This window comes from Pogona vitticeps, chromosome 4 (assembly GCF_051106095.1).
Source record: "Pogona vitticeps strain Pit_001003342236 chromosome 4, PviZW2.1, whole genome shotgun sequence".
Lineage (NCBI taxonomy): Eukaryota > Metazoa > Chordata > Lepidosauria > Squamata > Agamidae > Pogona > Pogona vitticeps.
Genome location: NC_135786.1, coordinates 110,112,623 through 110,129,671, shown reverse-complemented (window position 1 = coordinate 110,129,671; position 17,049 = coordinate 110,112,623). Strand labels below are relative to the sequence as shown.

At 41.4% G+C, this 17,049-nt stretch overlaps 1 long non-coding RNA gene across 1 annotated transcript; it reads right to left on the bottom strand.

The window, feature by feature from the left end:
• Positions 1 to 7,606: 7,606 nt before the first annotated feature.
• LOC144588850 (uncharacterized) lies at positions 7,607 to 12,130 on the bottom strand. The gene is made up of 2 exons (XR_013544584.1): positions 10,995 to 12,130; positions 7,607 to 9,842 (listed from the first exon to the last, which is right to left on the bottom strand). It is a non-coding gene; the product is annotated as an uncharacterized LOC144588850 (long non-coding RNA).
• Between the last annotated feature and the right edge of the window lie 4,919 nt (positions 12,131 to 17,049).

The following is a 17,049-nucleotide window of genomic DNA, read 5'->3' as shown; positions in this document are numbered from 1 at the left end:
TAGGTGATGCCTTTCATTGGACCACTAAAAATAAAATAAATCGCAGGTTTTGTGGAGAAAATTCCACTTCTTCGGGCTTAGTACAACCCCTCCATGGACAGTGCAGAAAAACTGTACACAAGAGTCCAAAAATTGGTGGTACATGTCTGTGAGAGTTGATGTATGTCCCCTGAGGCTGTGGTCTCAAGTCTCTTTGCAACATGGTTTGGAATTTTTATTCTCTCGGAGCAAAAGGCTGCCAATAAACCCCATCTTGCTATGAACGTTTGGACTTTTGGCACTTGCTTTGAAGAAGTGGGATTTACCCACAAAAGCTCACATATTGTGTGATTTTTTAAAAATTTCTTATTAGTGGCCTCTAAAAGTATCACCTATTCTTGCATTAGTATTTTTTTAATGACCACACAGCTCCCCCATTTTATTTCAGTCAGAATATAGTCACACTGGCAATAAGAACTGCATTTAAGACTCCTCAATGAAGATTTTATCGTCCACATGATACAAGGGTAAAATTGATGTATATGGGCTTCAAAGTGAGTTTTGCTTTTCAAGTGGCAAAAAAAACCCCCAAGATCAATCCAATTCAATGTGGTTTTGTGGATGCGAATGGTGCTGTCTTTTTAATTTGTGTCTATGCAGATTTTGGGTGGCAGGGGCACTGCCCTTTTTCCTTTTAATTTTTTTGAAAAAGTTATTTCATAAAATGTTTATTGCTGCATCACTTAATATATTCAACATTACAACCTTGTCCCCTGTTCTCGTCATCCTCCGATGAAGAAGCTGGCAGAGCAGAAGACCAGTGGGTGAAAAGCAGGCACACCTGGACACTGAGGGCATTCTGTGTGCCAGCAGCAGCATCCTGCAAAGCAGGTGGAAGGCTTTCTGCCGGCTTCTCATTTTATTTTATCATTAATAGGCTGGGGTCACTTCTCTGGTGTTTCCTTTGTGGCTTCTAGTGACTATTGTGACACCCAGACACCTGGTGGCACCTCCTAGACATGATTTCTCAATAAATCATTTTAAAAAATAATAATAAAATCAAAACTGTTAAGAACAGCATGCTCCTGAAACAGAAAGTAAATTAGTCAATTTCAGCAATGATCACCGGAAATAAATCAATTTCCATTCAGTACATGTAAACTGAATGTTGCAGTTCATGTAAACTGGCCACTAGTTTAAATACCACGTGACTTGATTCTGATTTTTAAAAGTCTGAACAGAAATTAATTCAAATTGCCAGTGCAACTGTAGTCTTACTCTGTGATTGTCCCCACCCAACACACACACTCACATTGTTTGCTTTGAAACTTTGGTTTCTTTTTAGCTGTGGAGGTGGGCAGAGCAGCACAAAAATATAGTAGCCTCTAGCACTAGTTATGGGTTAAAATTGGGTATATACACCAGGTAGAGGTAGCTAATTGTGTCAAGTTAAAGTCAAAATAATGGTTTTACTTAGTGAGCATAAGGAGACGGTTCTTCAGATTGTAGTCACCTCTGGCTGATATAAAGAATCCAAGTGGCTGGTCACTCTTGAGAGTCCATGTTGTCTTATAGGTGCTGCCATGTGCTTCCATTAATGCTGTCTTTTATAGCCCAGAAGGAAAGAGGAAAAGGCCATGTGGTCTCCAAGATTACACAAATGTAAGACTTGGTAATATCTCTTATTGGAACAAAATGGAGAAAGTTCCACTTCTTCAGGATTCTCCACAAATAACCAAGGGGAGGAGGGGATTAAGCACTGGGACCCCATCTTCTGCACCTCCACATCATTGCAAACAGGGATAGAGGAAAAGGGGAGCAACTTCCCCTCACCCAGCCCATTTAGCTGTGGAAAAGGTAGGAGACCTGCTGCCAACACAGCCACCAGCTGACCTATTGTCACTCCAGCATTCGTGTCCTCACTTTCCCACAGGAGCCACAGAGACTACCCAATCTAGCTTTAGTGTTTGAGATGCAAGTGGCAACAGGCATGGCAAAGGAAGCTCCAGGAGGAGCTGTGCTATGGAGCCTGGTCCCCATCACCTGCCTTTGCTACCCTTCCCTAAAATGATTGCACCCCAAATTGGGACTCATACTTCTCACCCGCTTCTCTGGACCTGGACTTCTGAGGACCCCAGTAAAGTCAACTAGGCCCCCCAGACTGATTGTGCCAAGGGGTTAGTGCTGGAAATTCAATCCCTGGGAATGGGCAGTAAGGGCTGATTCTGTGCCATAAGGAACCAAAACAGACTGGAACCCATGGAATTTTTCTGGGAGATTCCTGAGCCACTGGGCACCCAACAGGGGGAAATGGCAAGACTTACCGGGTACCAAAAAGCAAGGATGGACCCACAGAAAGAACTCTGCACTCAAAGCAATCAAAGTTATGAAACTTTAACAAATGGTGTCAGAATTTGCTTGCTGTCTGCTTCCTTTCCTATCCATCTTCCATCTATTTTTCAACAAAGTTTATATGTTTTAGTTCCAGATGGCAACAAGTAACCAAGACTAAGGACAATAGAAACAGCATCATCAAAGTTTGCAGTAACAGCAGCAGCAGCAATGACATTATACAAACCAGTGATGGTGAATAGGTTGAGGCTCTGTACCATTTCATACCCATGATAAAGTATCACAGATTTGAATGATAGAAAATCATTTTTTTAATGAGTGATGAGAGTACAGATTGGTGCAAACCAAACATTAAAGGAAGTAAATGTAAGAAGTGCAGAAAGGAGAAGAATCTATGGGCTGAATAAACACAAGCACAAGCACAGTTTCAACAAAAAAGAGGAAAGTATGAAGCTCAACAAAACTTGGCTCCCAGCTATCAAACATACTACGTGCAAAAGGTCAACGAACTCTACCCACCCACAAGGGCAGGGGATCACTACACACAAAAGACCAGCTAATGACACCCATCAACCACAGGAACAGATAATCTCTTCCCCTTAGCACAACAATACACCCACAACAATACACACTAATCACCCATCTACAGGAAAAGACAAAAGCCTATCTCACAGCCATAAATACTGCACTCCCAAGCCAACTACACCAGAGCACAGAGTGCTGTACTCTGAAGATGCTGGCCACAGAGACTGGTGAAACGTCAGGAAGAACAATGTTCAGAACACGGCCAAAGAACCCAAAAAACCCAGAAGAACCTTTGGAGACTTGTTTGGATGCTGCACAACATCATTATTTAGGGGAGTTGCCTCAACGATCAGAATAGCAAAGATGATTTATTTTATTTTATTTATACCCCGCCTATCTGGGCTACCAGTCCAACCTCCAAAAGGAGGAGGAGGAGGAGGAGGAGGAGGAAGATCACAGTAGAGTAGAAAGATATCACTATGATCCCCTTTCTCTCTGTTGTATTAATTTTATTCTAGTAGAGTTTTTACACCACAGAATATTTAATAGTGCCATCTTCCACCAGCAATCTGATGCAATATTTGCATGAAAGAAACAGAAACAGGGAAAAACAAAGGGGAGATTCTAAGAAATGCAATGAGAAAGAAGCTGATAGATTCTTACATCTTTACAACAAACATGTTCAAAGAAAGGCAACAGGTGTTAAGGACTATGAACCATATAGACAAGTGCCTTTGGTTTCCTAGACTAATAAGTGTTTTGTAAATATATACCTGTGATCCCTCAGTGTTAGTGCCTGATTTGATATTATTCAAAAGAGAAACACAATAAATTCTTAATAAAAAGTGTCCCCACTAACATATGCCAAACAGCAAGATTTCTTCCCTGTGCTCCTTTGTACCACACTCTCACTTCTTTCATTTTCTCACTAAAAAGAATACCCCAAACATGAGAGAATGCAATTCATAATGGGCCACACTAATGGAATACTAATATCCAAGTCAGATGCTACAGAATTGAAAAAGCTAATGTATTCCTCCCAAAAATAGAATGAAGAAAAACAGAATAAAAGTAGAAGACACTGGACCTAATAAATAGTTTTAGACTCCAATAAAAATCAGGAAAGGATCATTACAAAATGAGAATTTGTTGGGTGTATTGTTGTTGGAAACGTAGTTGTATGATGGCTAGGACTGAATCGCAGTAGAGTGGTTATGATCTCCTCATGGCAGGAGCTTATAGACTAATTACTTGGTATTGCCTTTTTCTTGTTTAATACCACAGTAATCAAGCATATGTTTTCCCTTCCCCCCCTTTAACACTGAAGTTGTAGGAGTTACTTAAAAGTGGGAAGGGGAGAAAAAGGAATGCAGAAAAAAATGGCTTCCCCATGGAAATCTCTTGCAGAATGATGGCTTTGATCTGCCCTCTTTTGGTGGAAATGCATTAGAGACGAAAACCTTTGCAAAGGTTACATGTTCTCCATTTGTAGTCTCTAGTATTCAATTTTTTGGGAAACGTTTTGGAGCACGTTGTGGTGTCTCAGTGTCAGAGGTTCCTGGAGGAAACAGATTATCTAGAACCATTTCAATCTGCCTTCAGCCTTGGTCATGGAACAGATTCAACTTTGGTCACCTTTGTTGGTGACCTACATTGGGAGCTTGGCAAGGGAAGTATGTCCATGTTGATTCTCCTGCACCTCTCAGCACTGACCATGGAATCCTCCTGGGGCACCTTTCTGAGATAGACATACTGTTTTGCAGTGGTTCTGATCTTTCCTTGAATGGCCAAACTCAGAAGAGGGTACTGGGAGAATCTTGCTCAGCATCCTGGTCGCTGGCCTATGGTATCCTCTGGGATTCAGTCCTGTCCCCCAACATCTACATGAAACAGCTGGAAGAAGTTGTCCAGAGTTTTGATGTTTGGTGCCATCAGTATGCTTTCCCTTACTCTCTCCTTTCCATCTGACTTCATGGAAGCTGTTCTGTGCCTAGACCACTGCTTGTTGTCAGTAATGGCCTAGATGGGGGCTAAAAAACTGAAACGTAATCCAGATAAGACAGAGATGCTCCTGGTTAGTTACAAGGCAAACTGGGGATAGGGATCCTGCCTGTATGGGAGGGGGTTGCACTGCCCCTGAAAAGTTAGGTTCGCAGCTTGCGTTTGCTCCTGGATTCAACCCTGAGCTTGGATGCACAGGACTTAGCTAGGAATGCTTTTGCACCGTTAAAGCTGGTGCACCAACTGCACCTGTTCTTTCAGATGTCTGATTTAGCCATGGTGACACATTCTTTCATCTCATCTCATCTAGATTGCTGTAATACATACAGAGTATTGGGAAACTTCATCTGGTTCAAGATGCTGCAGCCAGACTGCTGACTAGTGCTGATTGCAGGGATCATGTACAGTAACGTAACTCCCTTATTGTAACAACTTCACTGGCTGCCAGATTGTTTTCACACTCAGTTCAAAGTGCCTGTTATTCCTGACAAAGCCCTGAACAGCTTGGATCCAGACTATTTGAAAAATTGTGTCACTCCCATATGAGCCTACCTTGCTTTTAAGATCTTCTGAGGAGGACTTTCTTTCAGTTCCACCACCTCCCCACGTTCATTTGATGGGAACACATGACTGGGCCTCCCCAGTGCCTGCCCCCAGGCTTTGGAACACTCTGCTCTGAGAAGCCAGCTTGGCCCCCTCCCTCTTGTCTTTCCACTTCAGACAAAGTAGGCTTTTAAGCAATCAGTGGGTGTCTAGGAAATGCTGTATTTATTATATTTAGAGATTTTAACATGTTCTTTAAAATGTTATAAAAATTGTTTAAAACATGGGTTTTAATATTGATCAGCATTTATTTATTTTAATATAGTTTTTGTACAGTATCTTATACAGTAGTTAAAATTTAAACTAGTTAGAATTGTATAGTTTTGATTGTTGTAAGCCACCTTGGATTTCCTACTGGGGAAGGGAAGTGTCTGTCTGTCTGTCTAACTATCTATCTATCAATGAATAACACATGCAAGAGCTACACCCCCAATGTCTGTGCCCCAGCCATCTCCAGTAAGATGTCTGCATTGTAAAACAAGTTCTGAAATGTGAGAATTCTTTACACACAACTCTGCATCTGCAGCATCCCTTTTGCATATGGCTTCTTGTGATCTCATGATTCCAAATATCTGGAAAGATTTTAAGCGTGTATGGGCAAGGCCAGCAGACCTCATCCTGCCTCCTGTTGCACTTTTGCAACATGTGCATGGAATCATGCTTGCATAGGGTTATAGGTTGATCTTAATATAAAGAGGTCTTGTTTTTTGAAAGGATTCCTGTGTTTTCAGATTGCTGTTTTGTTTATTTCTATGCATGTGCTTGTTGAAAATAATTGGTCTTGTTAGAGATGGATAAGAAGTTTGCTTTTCCATGTCCTCAGCAATATTCTCCCCTGCCTTTTGAGGCAGTGAAAAGGCCAGATTTATTGGAAACAGGACCAGCCACATTACTGGAAATGGATTCAGAGCATCAGAAGACACGGATACCATCCACACCATTTTTAACGGATGGCTTCAGTTCAATCACTAGCTACAATCTTCTGGAAGCTACGTAGTTTTATGCCATTCTGGCTCCCTAAGTCAGAGCATGGCCTTCCTTGCCTCCAGCTTTCCTGAAGGGGAATACTCTAGCACCTAGATGGTCAGGCTTTCGCTTGCCATCTCTCACTGCCTGGATCTATCCCAATACCCCAAGTATCCAGAGACAAAACCATGGACTGCCTCCAAGTAGCAACAATGGAGGCTTCCCAAAAGCAAATCTTATATATTATATTTTTCTGTGTCTAAGACAATACTTTTATCTAAAATATTTAGATTAAAAATTGAGGGTTGTCTTATACACGGAAGTAAGGAGAGGGAGGGATCAAAGTGCTTTGATTCCTGCTTTCTCCCTCCACTTTCTTGCTAGAAAAGTGGAGGGGGAAAGCACTTTTGCAATAAGTGGATGGAGAAAGCACTTTCCTAGCAAGAAAGTGGAGGAGGAAAGCAGGAATCAAAGTGCTTGCAAAGAAAGAAATTTTGGGTTAGAAAAGTGGGGGGGCTTATACATGAGGGTGTCTTATACACAGAAAAATATGATATAACAGTGATTTGTTGTTTAGTCGTTAAGTCATGTCCAACTCTTCATGACTCCATGGACCAGAGCATGCCAGGCCCTCCTGTCTTCCACTGCGTCCCGGAGTTGGGTCAAAGTCATGTTGGTAGCTTCGATGACACTGTCCAACCATCTCATCCTCTGTCATCCCCTTCTCCTCTTGCCTTCACACTTTCCCAACATCAGGGTCTTTTCCAGGGAGTCTTCATAATAGTGATAGAATATGCCTAAACAACTGGTAGAAAGGGACGATAGAAAAGAAGATCAGCAAGGGGAAGGCTGGCTGGAGTGTACAAGTGCTCTTCTATACTAAGCAGTTGGACCAAAATAAAGCCTACTCCATTCTGGTTAGCCTGCCCAGTCCACACACCCCCTCCACGAAGCTGGCCAGCAGGAGCTGGCAGGAAGGGAAGTAATTGCAGCTGGCCTACTGGGATCCCCAGTGCTTGCTGGAAATCACATGGAGCTGTGATGCCACAGGAGATTCAGCTATACCTCTCCCTAGCAGCTTATGGCCGCCACCCTAGCAGTAACCAGAGGTGCCCAGGTAAGTTTGAGCCTCTGCATAACTACATGTGTCACTGGCAAAGTGTTCAGAAATGCAAAGAAGCATGGGAACAATGCCTCAGTCCCAGCATTCCGGAATGTCACTGGGAAGGACTCGGAGAAAATAGCTGTGACTTCCTCTCTGTTGCTGATTTTGTATTATCCATACCAAAAGGAAAAAAAAGGATATCCAGCCAAGAGTATCAGTGCCAGATATCCTGATCATAAAGACATGCCTCAGTCTCAAGCGCAAAATCAAACCCAGTCCACAAGCCAATCTTAAATAATGAACAGTTCTATTGAAATTCAAAGCAAACTTTTTGCCGGGATGGGACACATTTCTGAGCTTCTTATTAATTAACAGGAAGATAAAATATCCATTTCCTCACCAGCAGAGAAAAGTAGCATATGAAAAGAGCGCATTAGTGTGGGCCAACAATGGGCCTATTACATGCGGGGCAGGAGCTGTTAGCTCCTTTATGAAAATGCACAGAACTCTCTATATGTAGAAGCCCATGTACCTGAAGCATGATTGATTTATAGACTCGATTCTTCCCCTTAACTACTTTTATAATCACTAGAAAATTCATAATTGCTCTTTCAAGTTTCTACTGAGCAGCGTTCGTTGGCAATGGCTCCTTCTGATGGATTTCTTTCCCTTTGTTATACTCATTTGAAGTTAGAGATTAAGTGAAGCAGCTGCAGCTACCTTTATTGATAGGACAACTGCTGGAATACTGAGGACACTGACTTGAAAGTCATATGAGTATGAGAGAAGTAATTACCAGTTTGATAAGTGACTCCGTGCCAGAGGTTCAGTAGCTTGCATACCACTAGTCCTGAATTATAAGACAACAGATGTTAGGAGTTATTTATGGTGACAGGCAGCAAAGACAAAGAATGTGTGTGAAGCTGGTGCTATGACTGCATTATTTGTTTGTGTAATTACCTTGCAGTTGATCAACTGATTTAAAATTTAATACAAATCACAAATGATTTTGTTTATCTATACTCTTACTAAAGAAACTGAGGTAGAATAATGAGGCTAAAAGGAATTAATCATTATTGCATGTTGTGGAATGAACAATAGAGTTTCAATCCCAGGTTGCCATTTCTGAATTCTCAAGATTATTCCATCTCTGGATGGCAATGACTAATTATGCATGTTTACATAGATATTTTCTATGTTTTCTCATAGATATTCAGACTTCTTAATCTCACCAGACCTAGCAACAAAGTCTTCTCAAAGAAGGTGAAGACTGTGACCTCTAATGGCCTCAAAATCCTCCAATTCCTTTTAGAAATGGGAAAGACATGGGTTTGCATGAAAATACTCATTTTATACCTTCTGAAGCTGCTCACAGGATGGAATAAATCTTATCTCAGAAATATGCACATTTTCAGAGCTTGAACCTCATTGAAGAGAAAAAATAAACTTCAAAACATGCATACATTTCTGAAAAGCATATATTAAAAATATGTTCATTTGAGAAAGGCACACAAATGATTTAGTTAATCCAGAACAGAAAAAGTGTACACTAATTTTCCATTACATTTCACTTAAAACAAAGATCACTGCCTTAGTATGCAAATATGAGCTGTCCACTTTGGATGAAAAGTACAGGTAAAGAATATACTATAGGTTCAAGTATCATCTGGCAGGGACCAAATAAATTATCCTCCAAGGGCCACACAGTGGTTATTCCTGGTCTGCATTGTCAAGATGCCAATTCTAAATAATTAGTATTTATTAAATCATTATTAAACCATCCTCTGACTTGAATGTCACAGTCAAAATGATCCTGTGGATGTAATGTTGACCTCTGATGTTTAGTTATAGTGTCCAGCCCAGGGATATTATAACAGTGGAATATGGGAGCACTAGCCAAATGAGTATGGGTGGTGTGAAGACTTCTTTGTGACAAGGTGCCTACCATCAAGGCTTTAAAAAGGGATGGCGAAATTTACGTCAAGCCTCTATCTTTTACTGTATTGGATAATTGCGAGCCACTTCCCAATATCCCATTCCTAAAGAAGGTGCTCAACATTATGGCAGTGTTTCGGTATCCAGGATTTCTAAATAGGACAATTATCTAAATCCATTCTGATCTGACTTCAGGTCAAAGGGCAACTGCTCCTCTAGGATGAAAACTGTGTCACCTTTATGGATGATAGAACTGGACAAGGGGAGTGTATTCCTGTTGGATATGCTGTATGTTTCACTGGTTTTCAGTACTATTGGTCGTCATATTCTTCTGAAGCATGGCTCAGATATTGTTCTGTGGTGGCTCCAGCCCTTCCTGCAGGACAAATTCAGAATGATGTTAAGAGAGTCCTTCTCAATGCTGGCCCATTTGTCTATGGGCCCCATACTATTTAACATATATATAAAAGCCGTGAGTGTTTGATGATACCTAACTTTCTCTTTCCTTTTCATTCATATCCAGGGAAGGTTTTCTGGTTCTAAATCAAGGTCTCCTGTTACAAACGAGTTGGAAGAAGTTTAATAGGTTGAAATTCAATCTATTCATGACAGAGTGATGTTCCTAGTAATATGAAAGGTAGATCAGGCATCCATTCTCAGCCTCTTTTTTTTTGGGGGGGGGCTATTTTTGGCTATGGTCATAAACAATATAAAAGAAATACAGGCAAAATCAGGATTGTATAAGTCACATGATGAACCTTATAAGGTGTGAAGAATTGTTTCCAGCCTGTGGCCCCCTTCAAATGTGCCCTCCCATTCCCCAGGGATCAGAGGATAGTGGTTCAGTCTGTATTTGATGTCACACTCCCTTTGTCACACTCCCTTCTTGGATTCAACCATGGACCCAGATGTTCAGGTACGCGTACCAGCAGTGGCCAAGCATGTATTTCCACATACATTATCTTAGCTAAAGGATATAAGTGCCAAGGACAGCTGGGAGATACGTCCAGTGAACATCCAATCTCTGTGAGAGTGAGAAAAGAGAAGTTCAGAATAATATGAATCCAAGCCCTAAAATAAGGCCATACTGGACCATCAATCTAAACAGGAGGCAGCCAAGAGCAAAGTAAGTAAATACTCAAGGATGTCAGGAAAACAATCCAACAGGAATGCAAGGTATGCTTACAATAGGGGCAAGATCAGAAAGTTGTTCTCAGGTTGAGCAACTCCATCACAAAGCTACAGCTACCCAGGTAAAACTTTATTGCCCAGATGTCTTCTATGAGAGCCATGCACTCCACTTCAGCTGAGTCTGCCTATGTTACATGTGGGGTGCTTGGTTTTTTGTTTTTCCTCAGAGACTTCTACCTGGAAGAGATGCATTTTCTCTGGAGAGTGCAGGCCTCAAGGCTAAACAAAAGCAGTGGTCGAACTCAGCTGCATTAATTTCTAAATACACATCAATTGATTTTGCACTGTTAACTGACTTAAAAAAGAAATTAAATTTATGCCAAAGAGTGTAACTCACCTGTGTATGTTTAGAGATAATTCATTCTCCAATCCATTTCTGAACAGAAAACATGTTTTCTCTTTTTTTTCTGGAGAGGCATCATTTAATTCTGCCACTTCTGTTATTGTAAAATGGCTGTAATCCAGGTATGTGGTTGGCTGCATGTGGGAATGGTCTCATTTAGGGGCATGCAAAGAGTGTCTGCTTCAATTCAGTTCAAATTATTTTTTTTCCTTCGAATTGCAACCAATTTGTAGCCTGTCTAGTTCAATTTGTATCCAAATATTTCAAAGTATTTGTACATATTTGTACAAATAATGAGGGGAACACAGATATCTGGAAAACAAAAGGTTGTGACCTGGGATATGTGTGTGTGTGTATGTTGAAATTCAGTGCAATCAAATATTGCTTGACCTCCGATGTGCAGGCAATGCTCCCTCTTCTTTCTTTCTTTCTTTCTTTCTTTCTTTCTTTCTTTCTTTCTTTCTTTCTTTCTTTCTTTCTTTCTTTCTTTCTTTCTTTCTTTCTTTCTTTCTTTCTTTCTTTCTTTCTTTCCTCTCTCCTTCCCACTGGTAGCTATGAAATTTATGCAAGTTTACTAAGTTAACAAAAATATTTGTTGAACTAGGAAAGAAAACCTCAAGCACTATCCACTGGCCCAGTGGCTAAAGTATCCAATTGCTGCTGCTCAGATTAGTTTAATCTTCTGAGTAGGACTCACTAGTACCAATTCCTTGTCCAACCACCCACAATATTGCACCTTTTAAAGCCTCTAAAGCGGTGTTTACTAAACTGTATGCCATGGCATCATGGGGCACCAGGAAATCCACCCAGGGCACCATGGAATCCTTTCCTCCTCCTCACTCAAAGTATCAAAGAACACTTATTTGCAGTTTCTCTGGTGTCTGTGCATGGTTGAGTGAACTCTGACCCTGGACTAGATTTCCTGCCCTCTTGTTTGCAAGGCAGCCTTCCTTACCCATCTCCCCTCCCACAAAAAATGCAGCTTCTCCACTTTTGCAGAAGTTCCTTCTCTCCAAGAGGTCAGGCCACGAAGATGTGTTCCTTAAGCCCGTGGTCCTCATCCCACAGTCCACGGCCCCATACCAGGCCATGGCCTTCACAGGACTGGGCCACGGAGACAGATCTCCCGCCTCCCCGCATGCCCCCTCCTCACATGCATGCACACGCCCCCATGTGCACACACTGGTGCCCCACCCACATGTGCATGCATGTACTGGTGCACCGCCTACCCCCATATATAAGCATGAATGCTCCAGCCACCCACACATGCACATACAGATGCCCCACCCACCTGCACATGGACCCCACCCCCTGGCCCACCCACAACTGGTCTGTGGTTCAGAAAAGATTGGGGACCATTGCTTTAAGCTATCTGTGTATAGCATAGTCTCTTGTTCCATGTAGTGGCCAGTGCTGGTAATACACCCTGAAACAATGTATTCATATACAGTCATGCCCCACGATTGCCCCACATTACGATGAATCCACTTTACGACGATGTTTTTGTGATCGCAATTGCGATCCCAAAACAATGTTTTAAATGGTTTTTTTTCGCTTTGTGAAGATCACTTCCCTGCTTTGGGAACCGATTCTTTGCATTACGACGATCAAAACAGCTGATTGTTGGGTTTTCAAAATGGCCACCGGGTGCTCAAAATGGCTCCCCACTGTGCTTAGGGACGGATTCCTTGCTATAGAGACACTGAAAATGGCCACCGTATAGAGGATCTTCACTGGATGGTGAGTTTTTAGCTCATTGGAACGCATCAACTGGGTTTTAATTCGTTTCAATGGGTTTTTTATTTTTGCTTTATGACGTTTTCGCTCTACAGTGATTTCGCTGGAACGAATTAACGTCGTTAAGTGAGGCACCACTGTATATTGTTTTAATTCTTATTTTATATTTTTCAAACAGTGGATAAGTGAAACTGCGGGTACTTATCCTAGGGATATGACAATTTTACTGTACTGAGGAACCACAGCCAATGGCCAATAAATAAAGGGAGCCACGAGTAAAAAAAAATTGACTGCTCTAAAGCAGCAAAAGAATATTCAGTGTTTTGGAGAGCCCCAATGTGATTTGAGTGTCATTTTGGGCTTCCTCGTTTTGCTTCAGAAAACTAACAGATACCCTTGGCAAGTTCACCTGCTTTGTTTCATTTTCCAAATAAATTTTGAAACTGAACCACATTCATGGGCTCTATGTTAGTATAGACAGTAATAACTGAATGACAATATGAACAAGAGTGATAGTTTCCATCACCATCCTGCTTGGAGCACCATCGTATGAAGGCGAGGCCTTCACTTCCCTCCATTTCCATTGCAGGTTGCCACATATGTGTCACATTAGCAAGTAACCCCTTTGGCAATAAAGCTGAAATCTTCAAACGGAACAATTTTATCTACGAAACACAGAAAGTAATTTCCAGCTTTCATAAAAGTCCACCTTCTATTTTTCAGTGTGAGGCATTTTTATAATTAATGTAACACCATAGAAGCAGAGACTGGAGGCTACTGGGTTTTATTTTCTGTGAGCACCTACAGTGTCCAGTTATCTTTGCTTTGGCATAAAATTTCACTAGTCTGCCCTTTAAGCGATATGAATCTCTTTCCTTCTCCCTCCCTCTTTCTGTCCTTTAAATTAAATTCCCTTCTAGTAAGAAAACAGTAGAAATGCAAATTGAATTTTCAGGAAAAATCAGGGTAGCTTTAGTTAACATGAAGCAAAAATCAGGGTCATTATTTTAAGTTGTCATAGAGGGACCCAACCAAACTGTAGGCTCTAGATTTGATGAATATATTAGTGGATACCTAGTGACAGGAGGTTTCATAATTGCCTGCTTGTGACAGGCATTCTGTAGAAATGAACAAATCCATTGTATTCATTCCATTGCTCCGAAGAAACTTTGTTTTATCACAGGGTCACTTCTTAGGTTTTCTTGTGACAATATAATGTCAGAAACTGGTCTCAGTGTTAGATGGGAGATGGCTGTCTCCCTATATTTTTAGATAAAATCTACCTCAGAGGTGGCTATCAAATGTCGAAGTTGAGCAGTAAGGAAGGGTGGTTGAATTTTCTTTTCCTGCCATTTATATGCTCAAACCCCTTTTAACATGCTGCTTTCCCATCTATGTATGTGTGTGGGAAGTGAGAGCTAGATTTTCACATCCTTACCCTCTCCCTTCCCCCCTTTTCCTTATGGTTTTTTGGGCTGGAGTCAGAAAATATATAGAAAAGGGATCACAGTTCTTCTTTCACCAATAGTTTGTTAATATTATTAATATTATCTCCTAGTTGATTTTTTAAAAAAATTCTTCTATGCAAGGAGCTCAGAGCTGTACAGTGGTGCCTCGCACAACGATGTTAATTGGTTAAAAAAAAACCCGTTTTGTGAAAACATCGTTCTGTGAAACACCATTTCCCATAGAGATGCATTGAAAACCGGATAATCCGTTCCAATTGGAACGGATTGCCGTCCTTAAGCGAAAATCCCCATAGGAAACATCATTGTGTGAAACAATGTATCCACCATTCAAATGCATTGAGTAGGCTTCAAGGCATCTCAATGGAGGAGAAAAAAATTCACTAAAAATTAACGAAGACTCAGATCAAAGCCAGATTAAGTTTGCAAAGGTTTCACAAGCTACACTAACGAGTCCAAGCATTTAAAACAGTTTCTGAGTCTTCGTTAATTTTTGGTAAAAAAATTACTGCCCCATTGAAATGCATAGACCCCCCCCCCCAACCAAGAAGCAGCATGGCAGCAGTTAAAAAAATTTTAAAATCAGATTTGAACTTGGGCATCCAAATCCCAGAGGCAGGCATGGCCACAAGAGAACAGCAACCATTTCCTTGCAGAATTCCACACACACAAAGCATAACCCCCCCCCCAACCAAGAAGCAGCATGCAGGAAAAAAAAATTAAAATCAGATTTGAACTTGGGCATCCAAATCCCAGAGGCAGGCATGGCCACAAGAGAACAGCAACCATTTCCTTGCAGAATTCCACACACACAAAGCATAACCCCCCCCAACCAAGAAGCAGCATGCAGGAAAAAAAATTAAAATCAGGTTTGAACTTGGACATTCAAATCCCACACAAATCCACAGAAACCCCCCGCCAAAAAACCCCCTGCAATTTCCCCAATGAAAAAAACCCCCATAACCAAAGCCAGACAGACCCAAATTCCCCCTTGCAAAAATCATCAGAGTTTTGCAATACAGTACAGTACAGATACACTGTAAAACCCTCCACCCACCCAGGAGAAGAAATGCAAGCTTACCTTTGAAAGTTCTCCAGCACAGAAAGCACCCACAAGACAGAGCAAAGAGGCAAAGCCAACCTTTGAACTGCATGTGGGAAAGTAAACCCAGAATGCATGGGGAAGGTTTTTTATCCCTTCCCTGCACAGGCACAATGCATCCTGGGTACAGGCAGTTAGAAGAACAAATTAGCATTGCCAAACAGCCACCTTTCCCGCTCTTTTTTGAAAACATCGTTAAGTGAAACAGGGGACCCAAAATGCAATCGTTCTGTGAAGCATGGTCCCAAAATCGTTGTGCGAAAATTCCCCATAGGAAACATCGTTGTGTGAGGCGGCAAATTTTTCAGAAAAAGCCATTGTTGTGTGAATTTATCGTTGTGTGAGGCACTCGTGCGAGTCACCACTGTATATGTTGCTTTCCTCCTCAATTTTATCTTCCCAACAAATCTGCAAAGTAAATTTATCTAAGGGGCAAACTATACATTACAGAACACCTTTAAGTAGAAGGGGAGTTACTTAAGTGCTGACCATATGTGATTGTTAATAGCAGGAGTGTTTTACAACTCTGACAGTTTACATATGACCTTGTTTTATTTGTGGTCTTAAAAGCTAAAAGTGGGCATTGTTACAAGTATGACTGCTCAGTCGCAAAGGTCTACTTAATTCTTGTCTCTGAAGCAATTACAGTTTTCAGCTTCTCCTTGACAGGCCAACCAGTGACACACAATTTGGTCCTGAAAGATAATTACTGGCTTAAGTTCACCTCCTAGAATTCATGGTTAGGAACAGGCCACAAACTGAGTTTTCTTGGTTCTATTTCAACATGCAAACGAAGAAATTAGAATCTGTGGCCTTTTAGATGCTACTGGACTCCAGGCCAAGTTCATCCATGGCCACTGGTCATGCTAGCTGAGACTCATGGGAGCTCAGCAAACATCTGGAGGCTCACTGGTTCTTTACCCTCTCTACTACACCACTTAGCACATTGTTAGATGAGTGTGTGGCATGGGTGAAGTAGAGAGAGTAGCAAAAGTATCACAGACAGCTGTATTCCTTTCAACATCCCCCTTCCTTTCAGAGAAAAAAACACACAGCATACTCTCTATATTTGTAACTAAGTTATTTCACCATAATGGCATTTTGTCAAGTTTTGAAAAATGAGTCATTTCCCTATATTTAAGACTGAGGCAGCAACAGCTGCAGAGAGCTGATATTTATAATTCATTTTATCTGAGCTCTGGGGTCCTTCTAGGGCTTGTCTTTGGAAAGATACTTGTGCTTTTGTCCTTGATCACAGTCATCAGCATTATTACAACCCACTCACCCCAAGAACCCTGCACCTTCCCTGTAATCCCGGGTACTAGTAATCAGGTGGTAGGTCCAGAGCTGCAACCCTGGGGAGAATCCAGGGGTCGGCCCAAGTGCCATGCTGTCCAGTGCTCTGCTCCTCCTCCAAATGACCTTGAGATATTCAGTACTTATGAACAGCCCCACTGTGACTTGTACTAGCAGGATGCCAGACTAAAGCAAGGTTTTCTTGAGAGGTTGCATAGGTGAGGTTTTAAATTACAGAGTAATTACATTCTTAAATCAGTTTGACACACCCATCACAGCACCATTTTGGATCCCTGTTAGTAACGTTGTATCAATCTTCTGTGTGGAGGCTATGACGAATGGTGGAGCTGATAGAATTAGATGTTGCTACAGGTGTGTGGTGAAGAATACCGAATAGTTTAATTTGAATAATTTGTTGCTATAAACAAAAACAAAACAACTTGCCTTC